Source organism: Eurosta solidaginis, chromosome 5, assembly GCF_040869045.1.
Source record: "Eurosta solidaginis isolate ZX-2024a chromosome 5, ASM4086904v1, whole genome shotgun sequence".
In the NCBI taxonomy this organism is placed as follows: Eukaryota; Metazoa; Arthropoda; class Insecta; order Diptera; family Tephritidae; genus Eurosta; species Eurosta solidaginis.
This window is the reverse complement of record NC_090323.1, coordinates 272451807-272474592: the sequence shown is the minus strand read 5'-3', so window position 1 is coordinate 272474592 and position 22786 is coordinate 272451807. Positions and strand designations below refer to the sequence as shown.

Genomic DNA, 22786 nt, shown 5'->3' with positions numbered 1-22786 from the left:
CGAAAACATGGAAACATACAAACAGAAAACATTCGACGGTAGAATAATAAACGAACAGATAAACACAATTTCTGACACAATATTCGAGCCTTTAAAACTTGTTTACAAGAAACAAATTAATCACACAGGTACAACAGGCAAACATACAACAACAAACACGTGTTTAGTTGCAAAATTCTGAAGTGCATAGGGAGCGACGTCGTCACTCTGGGAGTAAGTGACGGGTGACTACGCCTGGGTTGTGGAAGGCCAGAACGCAATTGCTGTTAAGGCCCTGGGACTAGACGTCCTTGGGCAGGCATTGGGGTACCCGGTGTATTTGGGCATGCGGCCTGAAAACATGGTGCAATGAAACCCGTCGCGGAGACCAGAACATCTAGGAAAGTGGCACCGTCCATGGCAGGAGCTGCATTGGGCGGATGTCGCAAACGTATATATTCTGTGCTGGCAAACGGTGCAAAGGGAGGTAGGGACTAAGAGTCTGTTTCCCTGACCTACACAATTGCTGCCGGAAAAGAGGGGGGAAGAAGACGGGGGCAGGGGCTGATGCTTGGAATTGCTCCCGACTCTACTACGGAGATTGTAGGTATGAGTGGGAGCAGCCGCGTGAGTTGGTGGCGCCGTGGGGCCCGAGCAACAGCGGGTACTTGTTGTGGCTTGCTGAGCAGCGGGCTGCTAGAAGGTAGTGGGGGAGGGGGCGCTAAGGCGCAGACTACGGGACGTCCTAGGACGTGAACAGCAAGGAGCCACAAAAGATTTATAGAAGTTACGTGGACGTCTGGTTTTGGGGTCTAGCCCAGAACAACCTGTGCGATGCAACCATCACTTACACGAGACACACTGACAAGAGTATGACCGTCCTAAAAAGATTCTTTTCCGGCAGATGCAGCAAAACCATTTCTCCGGACCGGGGTCAGGAGACGGACCCGGATTGGGTTCGATACCTTCCCGGAGCAAGAGAATATGGAGCAGTCCCGCTGCAAAGGAGCTGCTGGGAGGATGACAATTTGTGGGAGGGATGCAACAAATTAAATGGGGTTACACTGAAATGGCAGTCCTTGGTCGGGAAAAATCCTGAGTCGCTCCGGTACATAGAACCGACGGCCTTGCGAAGCGATTTCGTGTCGTGTCATGTTAATGAGTTTAATATGATTTTAGTTTAATATGATTTTAATTTCAATATGAAATAATTGATATTTGCAAAATATGTCGATAGAAATTATTTTAAGAATTCTTTAGATTTTTTAAATTGTAAAAATGTGTTTGATTTTATTTTAAAAATCAAAGTTATTGCTTTGTTTTGTAGTGTTTTGTGTTATTTTCGAATTGAAAATGAGGTTATTATTTAAATATGAATTTGTATTGTGGAGTTTGTATGTCGTTGTTGTAAAATGATAATGATTGTGTATAAATATTTTTCAAAATAAACTGGAGAAGGAGTGTACATAATTAAAATGTACTTAACGAAACTATAATTTAGAAAAATTAATTACATTTTTGTATATATTTAATAATTTTATCAATAATTTGTATTAAAATATATATTGAATATTCTGTTTATAAATTGGTTCAACGAAAGGTTTAGACAACGAAGAAAAAAAAAATATGTACTATTTTTAAAAAAATATTAAATTTTGAACAAAAAAGCTTACCAAATGTTCAGGGCAGGTAGATGCTGGAGTTAAAATCATAAATTGATATTGAGATTGAGCGTAAAATCCAAATATAACGTGATAATGTCGTTGTCCATACATTAGGAGAAAAAATTGTAACAGCTAATATAATTAATACGAAGTAAAGGATAAGATCTTCTTTGCCAATTTCAGTAGTTGTGAGCAATAAAGCACAATAAGCAAACGTGAAACGAATAAGTATTCCAAAAAAGTTGATTAATTGATTCGCAAGTGAGTCATATACATACATATATCTGATAATTTTCTTCGACATCAAATTCTTTACATCGTTCTCTTAGTCCAGAAATGTCACAGTTTCTTCTATACTCACGTGTTAAATCATCGAATATTGTATAGGCGGTAGATCCTGGTCTTCCTTAATTGGCTAGTAAAGACATGTTAGTGGTACAACCAAGCGCCCCGCATCGATTCGACTCGATGGCCACACATTCCATTTCAGGCGCACCCATAGTGTTAAACTATATATTTAAATAAATTTATTCTCACTTTTAAAAATTTTAAAAATAACTAACTAGAAAATTTTCATTTTGAAATAAGATTAAAAGTAATATAACATAAAATAATTTACAAAATTAAAGTATATTTTACAAAGTAGATAACCCTACACATACCTACTTATCCCAGACAAAGCAAAGAGAACTTGAGATGCGGTTGTTAAAGTCACTGTGTTAATATCATCACCAGACGCCAGCACACATAAGAGGAAGTAGCCTTGTCTGGAAAATCTTTTGGATTGCAAAGGCTCGAACAGGTCCTTCCCAATTCTTCCAAAGGTGATGGTGTTGTTCAACGTTATTTGGTAAAACCTTATTCGCTTTGCAGGGACCTGTTGTTGTTGTTGTAGCGATAAGGTTTCTCCCCGAAGGCTTTGGTGAGTGTTATCGATGTGATGGTCCTTTGCCGGATACAGATGCGGTACGTTCCGGTAACACAGCACAATTAAGGTACTAGGAACGGTTTATATGGCTACATTAAACCTCGAACTCGGACATACCGATTATACAGGCACCTTCTTTTCGGGCGTCAAAAGCCTCCAGGATTTGGCGTATCGCGAAGTTTCCGACAGTAGACGTAGACCCCGGGGTTAAGTCTTTCGCAAAAAACCGATGGTTGTAAATTAACGAAAGGTCTCGGGTATGCTGTTTACTGTGTCGATCCAGAAATAAGTAGATCCTGCCAGATAACTGCAGCGTCTTTCACGCGGAAATTAGAGCCGTGAAGAAAGCGGTAGAAGTTCTGGAGAAAGCGTTCTTAAAATGCAGTCGCGTCAATATATACATATATTGATAGTAGGGCGGCGATTGAGCCAATAATTTCACACAGTACTTCATCAAGAAGTGTCCTGGTATGCAGAGGAAAATTAGAAAAACTTCGCTCATGTCGGACCATAGATCTATACTGGGTTCCCGGCTATAAAGGGATAAAAGCTAACGCAAAGGCCGATGAGTTGGCAAAGGAGAGACTTAAGGCTCATGATAGGCATACTTACTGGATCCTGCCTTCTGGCGTCATATTCTTATAAGTTAGGCTTCGTTAGGAACGGAAGATGTAGGAAGTACGAGCTGCAGAAAGAAACGGTTTAGCACGTTCTGTGTTTGTATCCTGCCACTGCCAGGTCAAGGCTCCAGTTATTAGGGGTGGCAGAGTTAGACAGCAATTAAGCCAGGTTCTAGAAAATTTCTAATATTTGCCAAGAGGACGGAGTTGTTCTATAACATGAGTTCTGGCACCTGTTTGAGGTTCTTAGTTTGGCCGCCGAACAAATTCTGGCAACACTATGGACACGTTCAATCTATGTGTGGTCTTTATTGACCGGACAAATCAACCTTACCTAACGCTAGATGGAACCTTATATCAGATATTACGAACGCTGCTTCTGCAGTTGTTAGCGCCGGATCGCTTTCTTGTGAACATGGTCACACCTATCTCTAATCTGGAGAAAAGCGTTTTATACAGGTGATGCTCCATGCCCTTTACCATCACTTCGCACGAGTGTTTGAACAGCCCGGCGGGTAGCATGTCGTTTTCCGATGGGTTGTTATTTTTAGCCGTAATGACCCGATTTTCACTTAGTCATAGTAGGGCGGTACACCGCATATTCCTTCGTAAGGTATTGGGTTTGTCATTTCACTCGATGTCAATGGGAGGAAGTGTTTTTATTTCATATCCTTAACAGACTGTAAGTTGGTTTACCGAGCCGACATTAGCACGCCTCCGGGAATCTGCTTCCGCAGGGAAACCTTCCGTCACTCGCCTGATATTCTAGTAAAAAAGGACTCATGCCGTTCAGATTTACGTTTTTTTCTTTTAAGTAGGCGCCGTTCTCCTGCTGGACTCACTATAACGCTCCCATATGTACGATTTCTTTAACCTGATGCTGGAGCAGATAATTTCAGCAGCAGAACTAACCCGTGATGGCAAAATCTAATATAAGAGCGTAAAATTACTGGCGTATGCTGATGATATTGATGTTATTGACCTTAACAAACGCTTCGTGAGTTCTGCCTTCTACGATTTAGATAAATAGGCAAAGAAATGAGTCGTGCCATAAATCAGGACAAGACGAAGTACTTGCTGTCATCTATGAAATAATCGGCGCACATGCAATTTGACAGCCACGAGCCTGTTAAGGGATATAAGCCCGACACTGTGAAAGACTTCGTCTATCTGGGAACCAGCATAAACAGCGAAAACGTAGGCAGCTTTCAAAAATGAAACAGAGAAAAATTCTTGCAACAAGTGCTCCTTTGCACTAAGTAGGCAATTGAAAAGTAAAGTCCTCTCTCGACGAACAAAAATCACGCTCTGCAAGTCGCTCACCATACCCTTCCTGATGTATGGCTCGGAATTATGGGCGGTGTCGATATAAGATGAGATGGTTCTTGGAGTGTTCGAGATAAAAGTTCATGGGAAGATTTATGGTCCTGTTCGTGATGCCGACGGCAAATATCGTAGAAGGCATAATGATGAGCTGTGAGAATTTTACGCAGATATCAAAATAGTGCAGCAAATAAAAGCCCAAAGACTTCACTTGTAATTTTGTGCGAATGGATAAAGACGCTCCGGCCAAGAAAGTATTTCAGTCGTCACAGAAGCTCAGAAGTAGGGGAATGGCCGATACTGACTGGAAGAGGCTTTGCAGGAAATCTTGACCTCATTAAATTGGCATCAGTTATCGGGAAAAAGGGATAGCTGTCGTGACCTTTTACGAAACGGCCTAAATCGCTAAGGCGTTTAAGCGTCAATTAATGGTGATGTAATGCTTTCTGCTCTTCATTATGGTTGGGTTGTAGAAAGTAAACTTCGTCGCTCGGTTTAGGTATCGGCTTCAATTTCTGCTGCCACCTTCAAAACAACGGAAATTGCTTAAACTGATTTCACGTATCTCTGTATACATCATTCTACTTTACGTGATGCTGCTCTTTGTAAATCAACGAGAATGCAATTTGTAGGTGAAAATGTCATTGTTATATTTCAAGAAATGTCCTCAAACCTGGAAAGTGCGAATACAATGCTCGTACTCTATAATTAGATGCTGCGACAACAAGGTGTTAAATGGTTCGCAATTATGCCAGTCGATAATTATCTGGCCAAAAGATAGAGACACAACCGCATGCCGCAGTTCGAAAGTGATTGTTGTAAGGAAGATTTCCATATACACGTACACACACACCAACATAACAAACTGCAATTTACACCGGTGGAGACCCTAGTGATGACGATCATGAGGTGATAATTGCAAACTACGCTTATTTAATGGTATGGTTATTGTTGTACCGTTATGAGCTTGTGTTAATTTTTTTTAACCTGATTGATTGGATCACCACTTTGTTGATGGTGCATTGGAGTGATGCCATAACGACGTGTTAAAACAAATTACACATCTTGACGGGCCGATCGAAGTGGCGGAAATATTCAATCAAAAACGCTCATGACTTTCTGTAAAAAAAAATAAAATAAATGTAAGGCGCGATAACCTCCGAAGAGATCTAAGGCCGAGCTTCTCTTCCAATTTGCGTCGTGCTCCTCTTGATTTTCCCTACAAATTGGCCGGACGGGACCTACATGTTTTATGCCGACTCCGAACGGCATCTGCAAGGCAGATGAGTTTTCACTGAGAGCTTTTCATGGCAGAAATACACCCGGAGCGCTTGCCAAACACTGCCGAGGGGCGACTCAGCTTAGAAAAATTTTCTTCTAATTGAAAAATCTTATTTCTGAGATTTTGATGTTGCTTTGCCGGGGGTTTGAACCCAGGGCATACGGTGTGGTAGGCGGAGCACGCTACCATCACATCACGGTGGTCGCCATAACTTCCTTTAAGTTTTATATATTTGTGTGTATGTATACAAAATGAACCAGAAAACATCTTAGGTTAAACTAGAATTCGACCGAATAACAATTTTTAAGTTCGAGCCGAACCTTTTCAATTTGATAAAAAAATTAATTCAAGCCGAACCGAGTTCTTCAAGGTACCTGATAACAGCCTACGCCCAAAAACAAAACACAGCACCCACGGTTTTCGATGATCACGGAAGTAAAAGGAACACAGGAAATAAGAAATCAATGGTGTTCAAAAATTTTTATGTAGAAGGCCAGTAGAGGAAGAGATTTATAAAAGATTTAAATAATATGAAGTAAATCAACTCAAAAAATCGCAATGTTCAGAAAACGCGGACAATTGACCGACTCCCCCATATGAGCCAATGCAATTTTATTTTTTTATCCATAGTCCGTAGGTAGATACTCATAACCTCGAAATTTCAGATTTTTGAGTTAGCTTCCTATTGCTCTAGGTATGCGAAATGTTCAGCCAAATATCTTTTTATTTGGTCCAAGCGGAACCGAAACCGTACGAGCTTTAACAAAGGCAGAACGAAAATTTCAAGTTCGATCGTTGTCTGGTTAAATTTTAAATAAATAACCTAAAAAATCGGTAACAGTGGGCGCTTTCAGCAATATATCAATCGTTGAGTGATAACTTTCTGAACGCGCCGTTCATTATCAAAATTCTTTCGCTACACTCATTATTTGACGTTTTAAAGTGTTGTGGTATGCATAATACAATTTTTCGTCTTGAAGTGTGAGGTGTGAAAAATAATTTAATAAGTCCTTTTCCCTAAAATAATTTGGTAGTTGGCTCAACCCGCCGTTCACAAAACAAAACATCTTTCACTAAGGTGTTTCAGTGCGAGTTTAAACTCCAGTTAAAATTAACTAGAGTTTAACTCTGCCACTTCGGCCGGTTGAGCTGGGATGAGCAGCAAAAGTTTATGTTATCGAATAAAGTGGCAAGTTTAAACTTTAGTCAACTTTAACTGGCTGGAGTTTAAACTCGCACTGAAAAACTAAACATAAAACTGACTGAAACATGTTGACAACATAACAACAAAAATTGTGTTAGCTGAAAGCGCCCGTGACCGAATTTATTGCATAAAATCTCAATAAAACATCTTCACCTTGCAACACATACATACATACACGGTTGGAAATCTGGGCTTAATCATTCAATATGGCAAAATATTTCACTAAACGTTCAATACCGTCACAAGAGCCTTTGCCATGTCCTGTTACAAAATCACTGTAATTCTGAAAAATAACAACAAATGAATGCTTTCAATAATAAATGTGATATTTTAATTAATTTTAAGCATTTGGCATTGAGCGCCTTGTTATGCTTATATGTATTGCATCAATATATGGTGAAAAAAAGTTTAATATTCAAAAAATCATAATTCGAAAACAACGAGTTGAAATATAAACTGTTCACTCGATATAGAAAAAGTTAAAAAAAAATAAACTTTTTTTGAAATATTAATTTTCTAAAAAGAAGTCATACATTTTTACTAAATACTACAAAAAAAAATATTTTTTTTGACTATATGCTCTTGTTTATAAATTTATGTAAAAGTAAATGTAATAACGAACATTTCAAAGTAAAATCATGAGAATCGGTTAATTTTTGACAAAGTTATTGACAGTTGAAAAAATAGTTGAATAAAATATCGATTGCAATTTATCGAATTGAATTGCCGATAAATCCGAAAAAAAACTTTTTTTGAGGCAAAAAAAAAACACGTGTTTCATTATTTTGACCAAGGAACAACATATTAAAATTTTATTTAAATCTAAAACTTATTTGAACAATAAATTAAAAATCTTAAAATTGTTTTTGAAGAAAAGCAAAAAATTTTCAAAAATCCAAAATATGTAGTTAGAAGTTAGAAGCGTCTGGTTCAGAAAAAAACTCAAGAGTTCATAAATATTATGTAATAATTCTATATTGCTGCAAAAGGCTAGGTACATTCCCAAACATCGCAGTGCCGATATATTGCTGTTTAAACGTTTTTGTTTTTGTACTCAATAATCGAATGTACCTAAATTTACATTTTTTCTTGTCACACTTATGCTGCTACAATCACAAACGTTTTATAGGCTGTCTTGTTTTGATTTCGAATTCAAAACACATTGCGAGCATGTTCTATTAGAAATATTGGAGTATTACATATATGCAAGAGTTTAAACTTTGTTCTGAAAATTTAAAAATAAAAAAATTAATTTCAAACTGAAACCCAGATCTATGTACTCATTTTCAGGAATACCGTTATAATCTGTATTTGAAACCAAATTTGGTTTGATCATATGTACAATATGTATTAAAAAAAGTTTCAGATTTGTGGTCAAGCTTTTAACCGTGTATCTACGCCTGAATATTGTGTACATGTATGCGTGTATGTATGTGCTGCAGAGTTGGTAACATTAATGATTAATCATACATAATTGCAAACTGCATAAAAATATGGCGATAAAAGGAGCGACGCGGAAGAAGACAAGCTGGCGAGACGATTCCGACGCATGTGGATCAATGTCCCGATACCATGCCTTTATACGGATGGCAGGATTCTTTAACATTTCAACCATCTACGCCCATGCAACGACGGAGGATGATGAGCATGGGACAATCGCGCATTCAACGTTTTCTCTACCCCATGGGATTTCGCGCCTTAGAGTATTCCCGCTGAAAGCATGCCTATCGTAAGAGGCGACAAAAACCGGAGTGGAGATAGGAGGCGTATTTAGAATCACAATGGCTAAGTTCAGCCTTAACAGTGAACCCTAATTGATTGAGGCAGATCTGCCACCCTGAAATAGTGTGATATCCTTCACCAAGTTGACATATAAAAAGATCAATCAATCTACAAGGCTATCTGTTTTAGATATGCGCAAGATTTGAGGTACCTCGACCTGACTATCTCGTCGCAGCTTCCAAGCTCTTGTACGCATACAAAAAAAGTTGCCGAAGCACACACTGAAACGCATCACTCGATTAACTCAGTGCATCGCCGTGCAGATGTTGCCTTCGCGCTTTACTAACATGCGTAAAATGCCTACATACTACACTAGCACAACACTTTGTTCGCATGATCTGGAAGTCTCCCATCCATAGTACTCCAAGGTAGGACATAGATGTAACTATTCTAGATTGCATAGTCCAGAAGACAATTATAAACATGTAAAATATATTTAAGTTAGGCTTAGGAAAGCCGTAATAAATAAATACATTACATTACACTAAATCTGCGATTAAAAGCGCGGAAAGGAAAGCTAGACATCAAAAAACTTCAACTCGATTATCGCACCTACTCTCTGAGAGCAAAAGTGCAAAAGTTAACTCGGCGAATGCGGGATGTGTAGAGCACTTCTTACCGGCGCTGAGGAAAAGTTTAATTGCCGGAGTTCACGAAAAAACACCGCGATGAAGAAAACACCGCGATGAAGAATTCATAGGACTTTGCATAGCAACTTATGGCTTCGGCAATTGTCACACCTACGCGGGGTGAACTCCAAGTCCAAAGTTGTCGGGCTGGTTCCATAATGATTCTAGTTTTCGCAACGCAAAGGATCAATATTCGGCAATGGACCAACAAAATCGATAACGCTTCTAAAAAAGGAGAAGCAGAATTGTGTGGGTTTCAAGTTCTTGAGGTTTTAGTCAACAGAAACAGCGCCCCCGAACTGTGCCAAAAAATTCGCCAACAAACGGAGGGTTTCAAGCCTGGGATGTATTTCTGTAAGAATGAAAACGTCTGTCAAGAGATAGTAATGTTAACTTAAAACACAAGAACATTGTTGAATTACCTGCGAAGCGAGGTTTTGGTAAAGTGCATACATCAACTTCTGATATTTGCAATTTGGGGTTCGTTGTCGAATCTTAGGCAACGAGATCCTGCAATATGAGCTAATTATCGTGGTAAAAGCCTTTTTTATATTGAATATAAGATCATGTCAATCATTTTGTGCGAAAGAGTAAGACGCACAATGAACAGAGTGATTGGACGTTTTAGTGCGGCTTCCGACCAGGTAAATCTACTATCGAACAGATTTTCACTATGCTCCAAGTCGTGAAAAAAAACCGTAAAAGAAGCCGTCTTCGAACAACAAATGCTAGTTGGAACTGAATACGCAATTGAAAAGTAAAGCCCTTTTTCGAACGAAAATCACTTTCTACTAGAAGCTTATCTTATGCTCGTGCTATATGAGGTGACTATGGCATCTCAAGGCTAGGCTTTTTTGTGCGAATGGATTAAGATGCTTCGGTCCTGAAGATAGGCCATATTCCGTTGGAAGGAACAAGTGGCGAATGATCTGGGATTTCAAATTGGAGCCAGATGGCTCGATTGGTTAGACGACCAAAATTGGTTAAACCGTTAGTTACAGCATAAACTCTGCAGATTGCAAGGGGCACCTACACGAACTGTCTCGTGAATATCGGCCCTAACGTGTGGGTGGTTACTGTAGTAGAGGAAACTCTATTTATGCAGACACATCCCATACGCAGCCCAGCTTACTTTTTACCGTAAGTTCTATATCATGGGAAAAGCTTGGGAATCGTGTGACCTAGGCCAGAGTATATATGTAGCTGGATGTATTGAAGCTTACTGGTTATATATGTAATTTCAAAATCCAGTTAATATGAAAACAAGTGCGATTCGTTGAAGTTAAAGAAAAATTTGCAATCACTGATTGAGTTCGCCTCACCTGTGCTGTGCCATCATGTTTCAATGTGGCTCCTGCCAATTTGTCCTTTATTTATTTATTTATTAAGTCAAATAGAATACAAGATCTTACAGGCTAAGTAGAAATATGTGGTAACAGTAGGCAAATTACTAGTATAAATAAATGGCTTAATTATAAGAAGGGTTTATTGTACTTAAAGAGCGTTCTTTTGAGCAAGAAAAATCTATTTCCAAATAATTTAACATTCTATTAAACTCAATCAAGGTACTAGTAATTGGAGAATTGATTGCATAAAGAGCTTTGAAAAGACGAACATTGAAGAATTCAGAGTTCCTGAGCGCTCTGGCAGGAATGTTTATGAAAATCCTCTCAAGGAGTATTGGGCAGTCAGTCGCACCGCGAAAAACGTCAAAAATAAACGACAGCGACAAAATTCTCCTGTTCTGAAGTAACTTTAAATTAATCAATAGGCATCTAGCTTCATAAATCGGAATGGGTTCAGAGAAACGTAAGCTGCGTAAAGCAAAGTATAAGAATACTTTCTGGACCCGCTCGATTCTTGCAATATGGCACTGATAATACGGCGACCAAATGAAACAGGCATACTCAAGTTCAGAGCGCACAAACGCTGCATACAAAAGCTTTAGCGTATGAGGGTCAGTAAACTCCGAGCTATGACGCCTAAGAAATGCAAGCATGGCATACGATTTCGAGATGCAAAGGTTGATAAGTTTTGCGAAAGTAAATTTGAAGTCAAAAGTTACTCTCATATCTTTTATTTCACTAACCCTTGTAAGGGGCGGGTTAGATGAATGGTATGAGGTATAAATGACATTAACGCGTTTTGAAAAAGTTATATGAAAACATTTTTTTAAGTTAAGAGTTAACCGACTGCTATTACACCATGTACTTAAATTATCCAAATCTAATTGCATCAATTCAGAGTCATGCTGACTGTGAATAAGCGAATCGATTTTTAAATCATCCGCATATAGTAGAAACTTAAATGCAGAGAAGCAAGAGCGAATGTCATTAATGAACAATATGAAGAAAAGTGGTCCTAAGATGCTTCCTTGTGGGACACCAGAACAGGCAACGAAAGGCGAAGACCTCACATTGTCCACAACAACCCTACAACTTCGGTTTTGTAGGTATGATTCAATCCATTTTGGAAACACTGAGTGGAGACCCATACAAGCCAGCTTCTTAACCAGGACTAAACGAGAAACCCGATCAAAAGCTTTAGAAAAGTCCGTATATACTGTGTCAACCTGACACCCAGACTGCAAAGCTGCGATGCAGTCATCAGAAAAAATAGCTAAGTTAGTCAAAGTTGAGCATTCGGGAAGAAATCTATGTTGCTCTGGACACACAATATTCTTAACAAAAAAAGTAATTTTTCTTGGATTATGCTTTCAAAAAGCTTTGACGTGGCGGAAAGTTTTGAAATGGGTCTGTAGTTGCTAATATCATTTTTATTGCCACTCTTAAAAATAGGCGTAATAAAAGCCAGTTTCCACGCGTCAATGAAATTACCCGAGGAAAGGGAGCTATTAAATATTATTAAAAGGGGATAAACAAGAGCTTCGTACTGCTTAAATAAAATTGCTGACAGACCATCAACATCGGTATTTGATGACTGTTTAAGTCGAGAGATGCCACAAACGACATCGTCAAAAGACAGTGCAAGATTTCCAAAATTTATCGATGGTTGTATGTTGAAACTAATGTCATCACTAGTATCAGGGTGGGACTCGAAGTTGGCCATGAAAAACTCAGCAAACAGATTTGCCGCATCAGCTGGAGTATCAACAGCTTTATCGCCAAGGAAGAGAGAGGAGGGAATATTCGACACAGATTTTTTCGAGTGAACAAAATTCTAAAACGATTTTCGATTTGTTTTTAAGTTTTCTTCAAAACTTAGAATGTAATTTCTGTGCAAAAATTTATCTAGGCACGTGAACTTCCTTTCAAACTCTTTATACTTGTCGAAGAGCACCATTTTTTTTTACTATTTTTGAACTTGCGAAAAAATTTATTCCTCAAATTTCGGATTTTCATCAAGGCTGCGTTATGCCAAGGCACTTTATACTTCTTTTTGGAAACCAAAGGAGTAGACCGTTTACAGATGTCCACAACAGTAGTTCTAAATATCTCGAAAGAACTGTTAGTGTCTAAGTTGTGAAACAGGCTATCCCAATTAATTTCCAGAAATAGATTGTTCAGGTCAAAAAAGTTGCATCGCTTAAAATAAAAAGACATTTTTTGATTTATCATTACTGACTTTGGCAAATCTATAAAATTCAAAAGTTATGACTAACGGAACATGATGCATGTCAGACTTTGTAATAGGTGAGTCGCATTTAAGCAATGTGACATTAAACCTGATACATAACGTTCCATAAGTGTAATGTATGCATGTATATGGTTTGGTGTGCTGGTTTTTTATTTGACATAGAAATTGGCGGACCTACATCCTTTATGCGGAAAGGCCTCCGCCAAGGTAGATGAATTCGCTGACAAGATTTTCTTGTCAGAATTACAATCTTGCTAAATCACTATTGAGCGGCGATCCCATTTAGAAACATTTTCTACAGAAATTTCCGATGCGGCCACTATTAACACTGAAAATTAAAAAATGTGTTCCTAAATGTAAGTGAAGCAAACTGTACACAATAGAGATATACGCCGCCGATAAACACCGCCGTCGCCGCCGATTAGCGACTTTTTTCCCACGCCGCTGCCGAATGTCAAAAATATCGGCGCGGCGGCGTTCGGCGCGTTACTATATTTTCCACTCTTTTAAAACTGTCTAGGCCATTTATTGTTCATCTCGAAAATTGATCCGATATGATCGAAAGGGATATCAAAGGATGCGCATCACTGCCGGTTATAAAAATCCAATTGCGAAATATAACACTTTCTAACCGTTCAAAAGTTATTTGAGAAAACACGGATTTCGCATCACCGAATTCCCCAAGTTGTTAAAACAAAACACTTTAGAAAATTATATAATAAATTTAAATATTTTTTCAAAAAATTAATAAAGTAAAATGAATTTAAATAAAGTGTCCCAAGTCGAACATGTTTTCAAATTGTGCTCAAGTTGTTAAAAAAGCAAGTTACCATAAAAAGGTGCCGAATTTTATATCCCGATTGGCTAAAAGAATAAGCGAAATCAGTGATGCAAAATCCTTTAGTAGGCTCCAGTGGTTTAAATTCTCCTTTGAAATGATTCTCAGCTCATACTTAAGTTGAGGAACATATATCCTCGTATGAGAAGGGTTTGCAAAATCACTTTATTTGCTGAACACTTCATCATTCAACACCCAAGTCTCTTGGTTTGACATTTCCCAAAGTTGGCGGCCCTATCCCCACCTAGTCGCTTGGAGTGCAACACATTGGATATAGCGTATCAACCATGTTTAAATATGACCAACAAGTGACGGCTTCTGTTACAAATGTGAATATGTAGGCACATTTTTTAACCAGGTTAGGCTTTGTCCTTCGCAAGAACACTTAAAGTGGTGAAGCAAAAGCTTTCTCAAGACAGTGGAACAAATGACCGGGTGTTCTACTACCCTAACGCAGGGGATAGTCGAACTAATCTGAAAAATGAAGGCGGTCACCCATAATGAGCTCTTATATCATAAGGCCGGAAATGAAGAGTATTGAGGTCAATATATCGAACATAAACGTCTGCAAATTTTGGCATACATTTTAAGACATTTATCCACGGTCCTTGCAAAGTTTAAATTATGTAGATGTGCCAAAGATTATATGATTTTCACCCATGTGTTACGCAATGACATCCACTTAGACTGATTAGACTTATGATTTCGAGGGCGGCATCCTTGGCCGAATAGTTACTCCCTAACGTTTCAACATGTTTTTTGGTGTAGCTCGGAAGCATAGCGCGACAAAAACATCCGTCAGAAAGTCTTCGGAGCTATACCTAGAGCTTCTATGGAAGTAACGTCGACGAAGGTATGAGTTCGAATTCGCAGTTCTGAGGGTTCTGTGCTGGCATATGGTATAAGGGTCAGGATACGTGGTAGCGACTGGTGGTCGAGATTGCTACTATTCGCACGTCGGGAATTGTAGCTCTTAAAAACGGCTGAAAAAACTGAAGGCGCCCTTTGGCGCAATCAACAATAAGCCAGCATTGATACTAATTGTTAAAACTGTGCCACGAGAGTCATGACTATTAGTAGATAATTTATAGCAACCGTAAATCGCCTTTGTGCGTGACCAGCATGTAGCCACAAATGATTTAAAGAAATCGTGCCGACGACGGATATCAGAGTTAGCCCATTACATCTCCTTCCGTGAAACTACGCTAAAAAAGTGTGACCATTTAACGTATTTCTCCCTCTCTCCGCAAGGAGCTACTCCCGAAAATTTTGAACGATCCACGAGATTTTGAGGTGGATTTTTCCGAAATAGCCGAAACGTCGATTTCCTTAAATACATATGTATAAACAAAAAAAGTTAATGATATTGTTCCAGATCGTCAAACATACCATTGACATCAGCAGTATGTTTCCATATTCATTAATTGTGGACAATGTGATACTTTGAACTCCAGCAATTCAATTCAGAGGTTTACGCCGATCAATTTGTCTATATAATATTACACAAGTACCGCATACATATAGTATGAGAGATCGGAGTATTTTGCGATGCCGGGTGTTGTGTGAGACACGATTCGCTAGCTGGCTCGCAAAGACAATAGAAATTAAGTACTATGAAAGTTGTCCCCTAGTTTTTTTTTTATTTTAACCAGATTTTTGGATGAGCCAAATAAAGTAAATATATTTATAATATTGGTGGAACTAAAGCCCTCGATGCACAAAGAAGATTGTAGGAAGTTTGCATTGTGTTACGTACGGGCTCATCTTATTTGCTTTTGATTTTGTTAATTAATTCAGTCAAACTGTGGACGTAATTTAAAGAAGTCGGCCATTTTGACATCACCAGAAACGGATATTTTATTGGGGAAAGGCGACACATCGACAGCAATATGTTGTTTCAAATCAAGAACTCTGTACAACAAAATACTGTCTGACTGAATCTGAATGTGGAAATTATTTTCTGCACTTTTTGCTAAAAAAAAGCAGCTTAGATAGAAGAATTACCGAGTTGTGCCGCAGCAGCCATAATACTCTAATTCAATTTAATTTTTAAAGTGTCCACAAATACTGCGACCTCCCCTATATACCACCACCATGTTTAATCAACTAGAAAATTTGGAAAGCATATTTTTTTTCTCGCATTCCTTGCTGGTGGTGTAATTCTATACTAAAAAAAACCCAAGCGCCCCAACAACGCCACAAATTAGCAGATTTAAAGAGGGCCTCATGTCATGGCATGCTGTACTAACTTGCTTTTAGCTTTTTTTCTCTTTTAATAAACGTATCAAATTTACTCGGCATATTAAAGTCTTTATACATAGTTCTGTGGGGAACAGGCAGGACTATCTTTATGAGCGCAGTTAAGCGAATTTGATGCGATTGCTACCGTTTTACAGTTTTCGCTTGGTTAACGCATGCCAGACGAAAATGACATATGGAGCTTCGATAAAGACAAATATCATGTTAACGGACCAAAATTTGAGAAAATCTTTAAAAGATTTCTTTTAATACAGCACGTGCTATAACGCATGCGCAAACAGCTGACGCAGGCAAGGTTTGCGCTCTTTTTGGCCTACATGTGTGTTCAATAATCCATATGCTTAATCCAATATTTGCATACATAAGTCTACTCTACAAGTCCGCATACATGTATACATATTTAGATACTAGAAGTATACATAAATATATTAACCTATTCTAAAAGGTAGCTTCAAAGTTTTGATAACGCCGTACCTTATTGTTATGCCCTACACGGTACGTAAGCCTTACTCGATATCATCGATTGACTCACAGCAACCAACCTCCATCTACTTAGATGCTAACTCATCAATACATCTGCAGCTGCGGAAGTAATATTTGGATGTGAGTACCTACCTAGCGGCGTTAGTACCTATCATACTGTGACCAGAGAGAACACTTACCAAGGACTATGCTCCGACTTGTTTCGGCTCAAAAGAATATTATTGCGTCCTTTATCATTCGAAGGCTAAGCAAGTGGTGCCAGATAAACTCCTTGAAATTACCTACAGAAACGCTAATTTCCCATATTTTAAATAAAAAAAACCGCTTCTTCTTGTTTTGGACGTTGTGGTAGAGCACTGCCTTTAAGAGACCTAGTGAAACCAGGCTAAGCCAGTTAGTTTCTTCATTTTTTCCGAGTTGTTGATGGACAGTAGTTTTTAGAGTAGAAACATACTTACACATAAATAAAAATACAAATAAATGTAAGGCGCGATAACCTCCGAAGAGATCTAAGGCCGAGCTTCTCTTCCAATTTGCGTCGTGCTCCTCTTGATTTTCCCTACAAATTGGCCGGAGGGGACCTACATGTTTTATGCCGACTCCGAACGGCATCTGCAAGGCAGATGAGTTTTCACTGAGAGCTTTTCATGGCAGAAATACACCCGGAGCGCTTTCCAAACACTGCCGAGGGGCGACGCCGCTTAGAAAAATTTTCTTCTAATTGAAAAACCCTATTTCTAAAATTTTGATGTTGCTTTGCCCGGGAGTTGAACCCAGGGCATACGGTGTGATAGGCGGAGCACGCTACCATCACACCACGGTGGCCGCCACATACTACATTTATTTATAGGGAGCCCGTGCTATCAAATGTGTTTGAGAAAGAGTTGAAACGAGATGCTTTGAATGGATGCAAAACAAATTGATTTATGTAATGTATGTATTTTACAAAAAATCCTTCTTCTTGTAAATAACTTAAGAGTGCCCAGCAGAAAAAGAGACTGGCTAGGAGCTAACCACAAGTTCTTTCTTTGAAAAAAAGCCAACAACAGACTGCTGGATGCTTGAAATCAGATTTAGGCGAAGGTGATGGGGCATTTAAATTTTTCATTTTTCTATCTCAACTTTAAAGAAAATTTTGAATTAAAATTGTTTATAAAGAGGGATTTCGTTTATTTGGGAACTAACATTAACAGAAAAAACAATTTCAGCTTAAATATCAAACGGAGAATAATTCTTTCCAACAAGTGCTACTTTGAGCTAACTAGGCAAATGGAAAGTAATGTCCTCCCTCGGTGAACAAAAATCACGCTCTGCAAGTCGCTCATCATACCTGTCCTAATGACGGTGATGATGATGGACGGTGTCGAGAAAAGATGAGATGGTTCTTGGTGCCAACGGGGAGTATCGAAGAAGGTATAATGATGAGCTGTATGAATTTTGCGCAGATACGACGATAGTGCAGTGAATAAAAGCCCAAAGGATTCGCTGGCTAGGTCATGTTATGCGAATGTACGAAGACGCGATGGACGAAGACTTGACCTCCTTTGGTGCTCCCAATTGGCGTCCGTTATCGGAAAATAGGAATATCCGCTAGGCGGTTAAGCGCCAATTAATGGTGATGATAAGCAAATTGATTTTAAATTGATAATTTTTTTTCTTCAGACGAATCCAGGTAGGTACAAAATGCTGTTGGCTACCAACCAAAAACGCTTAAGTGGTGTAAATAGTAGTTGATGAAATACAATTTGCTTGTATTTCTCACAGGATCCATATAAGGAATTAAGTATTAACGTGCTGACATAAAGTCATGATGATTTACTTTCGCTTGAAGATCTTCATTTCATTTACAAAGTTTTTTAGTTATGTTATGTTTATTAAGAATTTAGTCCCCACCCCAGAATATTTACATTCCCTCATTTACTAAATTGTATATGCAATTAGTTCAAGGCGTGCATATAAGGACTATTTGGGTATAAAACCGGTTTTTGATGAAGTTAGTAGAAAATGCTTATCTCATTGATTATGATGTTTAAGATAGCTTTCAACAGAGTTTTCTCGATATTTTAGTGATTTGTTCAAGCACGATGCTTGTATGTACATTTGTACATACATACACAGGTTCGTGTCTTAAGTCTTTTGTACTCTAAGACTTAGATGGTTGCTTTACACTCGCGTTTGATGCTCAGCGATTAGTTGTAGGTACATACATTTATTAATATACATATATGTACATATAACTGCTTATTTTCGATTACTGCTAACTAAAAGAGGAAATGTTTGCAGTTGTTCAAGGTTTATGGAAGTGTTGCGGATACGGGCAGTCCTTCACGGTTACAAGACATGTGCTCGCCGGTGACGTTTGAGTTCGGGCGAGAAGCTCCAAGAGACAGATATGAAATTGATATAAGTCGGTACATGTAAATCTCGCGTAAGCCCATCACAAATTTTTTTCTCCTAAATGTTGGTGGTGCCAAGCCCATATTCCAACATTTTTTTGGAATTTATGTATTGAGTCATAAAACCAGTCCCCCTACCAAATTTCATTAGCGGTATTCGTTTTTTGAATTATCAAATTGTTTCCATTTTTCAAAATTTTCGATATGGAAAGAGTGGGCGTGGTTATCGTCCGATTTCGCTCATTTGTAATCTTTATTCTTTAATCACACACAACAACCAATGGTTATATTTATAGTGCATGATATCTTACACACTAGAGGTTTACGCCGATTACTTTACCAGCGGCGGCGGCGGCGTGGGCGGCGCGCCGGAATACGCCGGTATTCTTACTTTAAAAAGCTTGATTTTTCTATTTAAAAAAATAGTATTTAGGAAAGGTTTTGTTTGTATGTATTTAATGAAATCAACGTGTTGGCCATTTCGGAAATATCCGGGGTTTTTGCCTCAAGATCTCACAGATCGTTCAAAAATTCTCAGGAGTAGCTCCTTGCGGAGGGATTGCCCCTCCTTCACTTACTCCAGAGAGGCTTCGAACCTAACCCCGGTCTTTCGAATTGGTAGTGCTGTGTCTGCTGAAAAGAAATAGAGATACATAAAATAGCCACACTTTTGTATGCATATCTCGTGCAAAGCGTAGTTTCACCTAGGGTTAACTCCTAATAATCGTCGCGAATACTATTTCTTAAAATCATTTGTGGCTCCTTTGCGGTCACGCACAAAGGCGACTCACGGTTGCTATTAATGGTCTATTAATACTCATGACTCCCGTGGTACAGGACGCCTTCAGCTTTTCCGCTGTTTTTAAGAGCTATAATTCCCGATGTGCGAACAATAGCAATCCCGACCACCAGTCGCTACCACGCCTCCTGACCCTCACATCATACGCCAGCTATAGGACTGCGACTTCGAACTCATACTTTCGTCGACGTCGCTTTCCTAGAAGCTCTAGGTGTAGTTCCGAAGACTTTCCAACGGATGCTTTTGTCAAGCTATGCTGCCGAGATACAACAGAGAAACACCTTGAAATATTAGGGAGTGACTATTCGGCCAAGGACGCCGCCTTCGAAATCATAAGCAATCTAAGTGGAAGTCATTGCGTAATCGGTGAAAATCGTAAAATACTCCGCGACTCTATATAATTAAAATTTTACAAGGACCCTAGATAAAATTTTTAAAATGTAGACCAATGTTTGCAGACGTTTGTGTTCACATCATTTATTTCAATAGTCTTCGTTAAATCAAAACGATATTTTAGAATGAAAATCGACCGATTTTAAGTTGAAAGATGTTAACTGTTGTTTTCCGGTCTTATGATATAAGAGCTCATTATGGATGAACGCGTAGCTTCCGTTTTCAGATTAGTTCGACTGTCCTCTACGTTAGGGTAATAGCACACACAGTCATTAGTTCGACTGTCTTGGGAAAGCTTTTGCTTCACCACTATGAGTGTTCTTGCGAAGGAAAAAGCCTGACCTGGTAAATATATGTGCCTACGTATTCACATTTGTAAAAGGTGCCGTAACGTGTAGGTGATATTTAAACTTGGTTGATAGGCTATAATCAATGTGATTCACTCCAAGGGAATAGTTTTGGATAGGGCCGCCAACTTTATGTCAAACCGGGGGACTTGGGTGTTGAAAGATGAAGTGTGAAAATTAAAATTAACATTTCGGACGCTATTTTATAGTTTCGCAAATAAACTATAGATTTTTGAATGTAAGCCCAAATGATTTTTCAAAACCTTCTCATTCGTACATATATCCTCAACTTAAGTATGAGGTAAGAATCAGTTCAAAGGAGTGTTTATGCCCCTAGAACCTACTAAAGGATTTTGCATCACTGATTTGGCTTATTCTTTCACCCAATCGCAATATAATTTTTTTTTTAAATCGGCACCTTTTTTGCTTTTTTAACAACTTGAGGGCAATTTGAAAACAATTTGAAACGCCTTGGGTCATTTTATTTGAATTCATTGTTCATTATTAATTTTTTGAAAAAAAAAATATGCAAAGTGAGCATATAAATCTCTACTATATATTTGTGAAAGTATGTCTGTATGTATATTTGGACTTGCAGCCTAAACCGCAGAATGGAATCGAATGAAATTTTGCCATGACATACCCTGAGTGCGTCAATCTATGGTAGGCTATATAAAAAATGTTTTCGACAAGGGGGCGTGGCACCTCCCATACAACTGGAATTTTTCGTAGTCAATATATCTTAAAGTATTAAGGCTAGAAGACTTAAATTAGGTGAGTGGTTATATGAGACCAATCCCTACCCCTTCCAGAAAAACTGGGTATAACGAAAAAGGGGCGTGGCACCTCCCATACAACTTGAATTTTTCGTTGTCAATATATCTGAAAGTATTAAAGCTAGACGACTGAAATTAGGTGAGGAGGTATATAAGACTAATCCCTACCCCCTCGGGAAAAATTGGGGATAGCGAAAAAGGTTGGGATTAGTCTAATATATTAGTCTCTAAATTCCTGCTTTTATTTATACCCGAACGACGTCGGGTAATCTGCTAGTTTATTATATAACTTTTCATGGGTGATGCAAATTCCGTGTTAAGCTGACATCGAAAACGCTTGTTTTTATAAATAACTTTTGAACAGTTAGAAACAGTTAAATTTTGCAATTAGTTTCTTATAACTGGCAGTGAGTGATGAGCATCTGTTGATATCACTTTCGACCATATCTGACATGAACAATAAATAGCCTAAACAGTCTTAAACGAGTAGAAAATATAGTAACGTGCCGGACGCCGCCGCCGCCGCCGCGCCCGTATTTTTGACATCCGGCGGCGGCGTGCGAAAAACGACCCTAATCGGCGGCGTATATCTCTATTACACACTAACATTTTAAATAAAAACTTATAATATTGAAACCAATTCATGTAGGCCTTCATATCGGGTTACCTGGTTAATAAGTGATAATTTTACACAACACATACAAATACTCAAAAATAAAATAATCCTTAACCAGTTAAGAAGATAAGTAGATAACTAAGCTGAATATAACCAGAGAATATTTGAAGAAAAACAATATTCGGAGTACTTAGAATAGATGAAAAACATATACAATAGAAATAGAGAGAGAGGTTAACAAATCATTTGGCAAAGTGTTGCATAACTTCGTGTTTGAACCGGGTTGTGTTTTTCAAACCTCTAATCGCTATTGGTAGATTATTCCAAAGGCGAACTGTGACAACAAAAATTGTCGCTCGGTAACCGAGCAAGTATATTTCACGCTACAGATAGCAAGTGATCGAGAGCATCTCATGAAACTAAAACGCTCCTTCAAATATCTGGCTCATGTGTAACTATGACTTTATGTAACAATGTTAAGCATATGAGTTTTAAGAGATTTTCAAATGAGATGGAAAATATTTTTAGAGCAAAAATTGAGATGTGATCATAACGTTTAACACTGTAAATATACCTAGCCACGTTGTTGTATAGGATATTAAGTTTCCTCCTACCCATGCTATCAGAACCGGCATATAGTTCACAGCCATATAGCAATTTCGGTATAAGATACGCTTTAGCTAAAAGTAGGCGAATTTTAGGTGGTGTGAATTGCTGGAAACTCCATAGTGATCTCAGCATTCCATACACGCGGCCTACATTAGCGATTATTTGGTTGTTCCATGTTAGCGTTCTATTGAAAATCATACCCAGATTTTTACAGTGTCTACATATTTTATTACAGTGTTATTCAACCTTATCTCGTGAAAAT

General features: G+C 38.4%; 1 protein-coding gene across 8 annotated transcripts in view; it reads right to left on the bottom strand.

The window, feature by feature from the left end:
- LOC137253563 (uncharacterized) overlaps positions 1-22786 on the bottom strand; it is a 155271-nt gene that overhangs the window by 3075 nt on the left and 129410 nt on the right. For 6 of the 8 annotated variants that reach the window (XM_067790744.1, XM_067790745.1, XM_067790747.1 and 3 more), the window contains 2 exons: positions 1922-2152; positions 1653-1808 (listed from right to left, as the gene is read on the bottom strand). The gene's annotated coding sequence lies outside the window, so the exon portion shown is untranslated. The remainder of the gene's footprint in view (positions 1-1652; positions 1809-1921; positions 2153-22786) is intronic. The other 2 variants (XM_067790743.1, XM_067790746.1) reach the window with 2 other exon arrangements.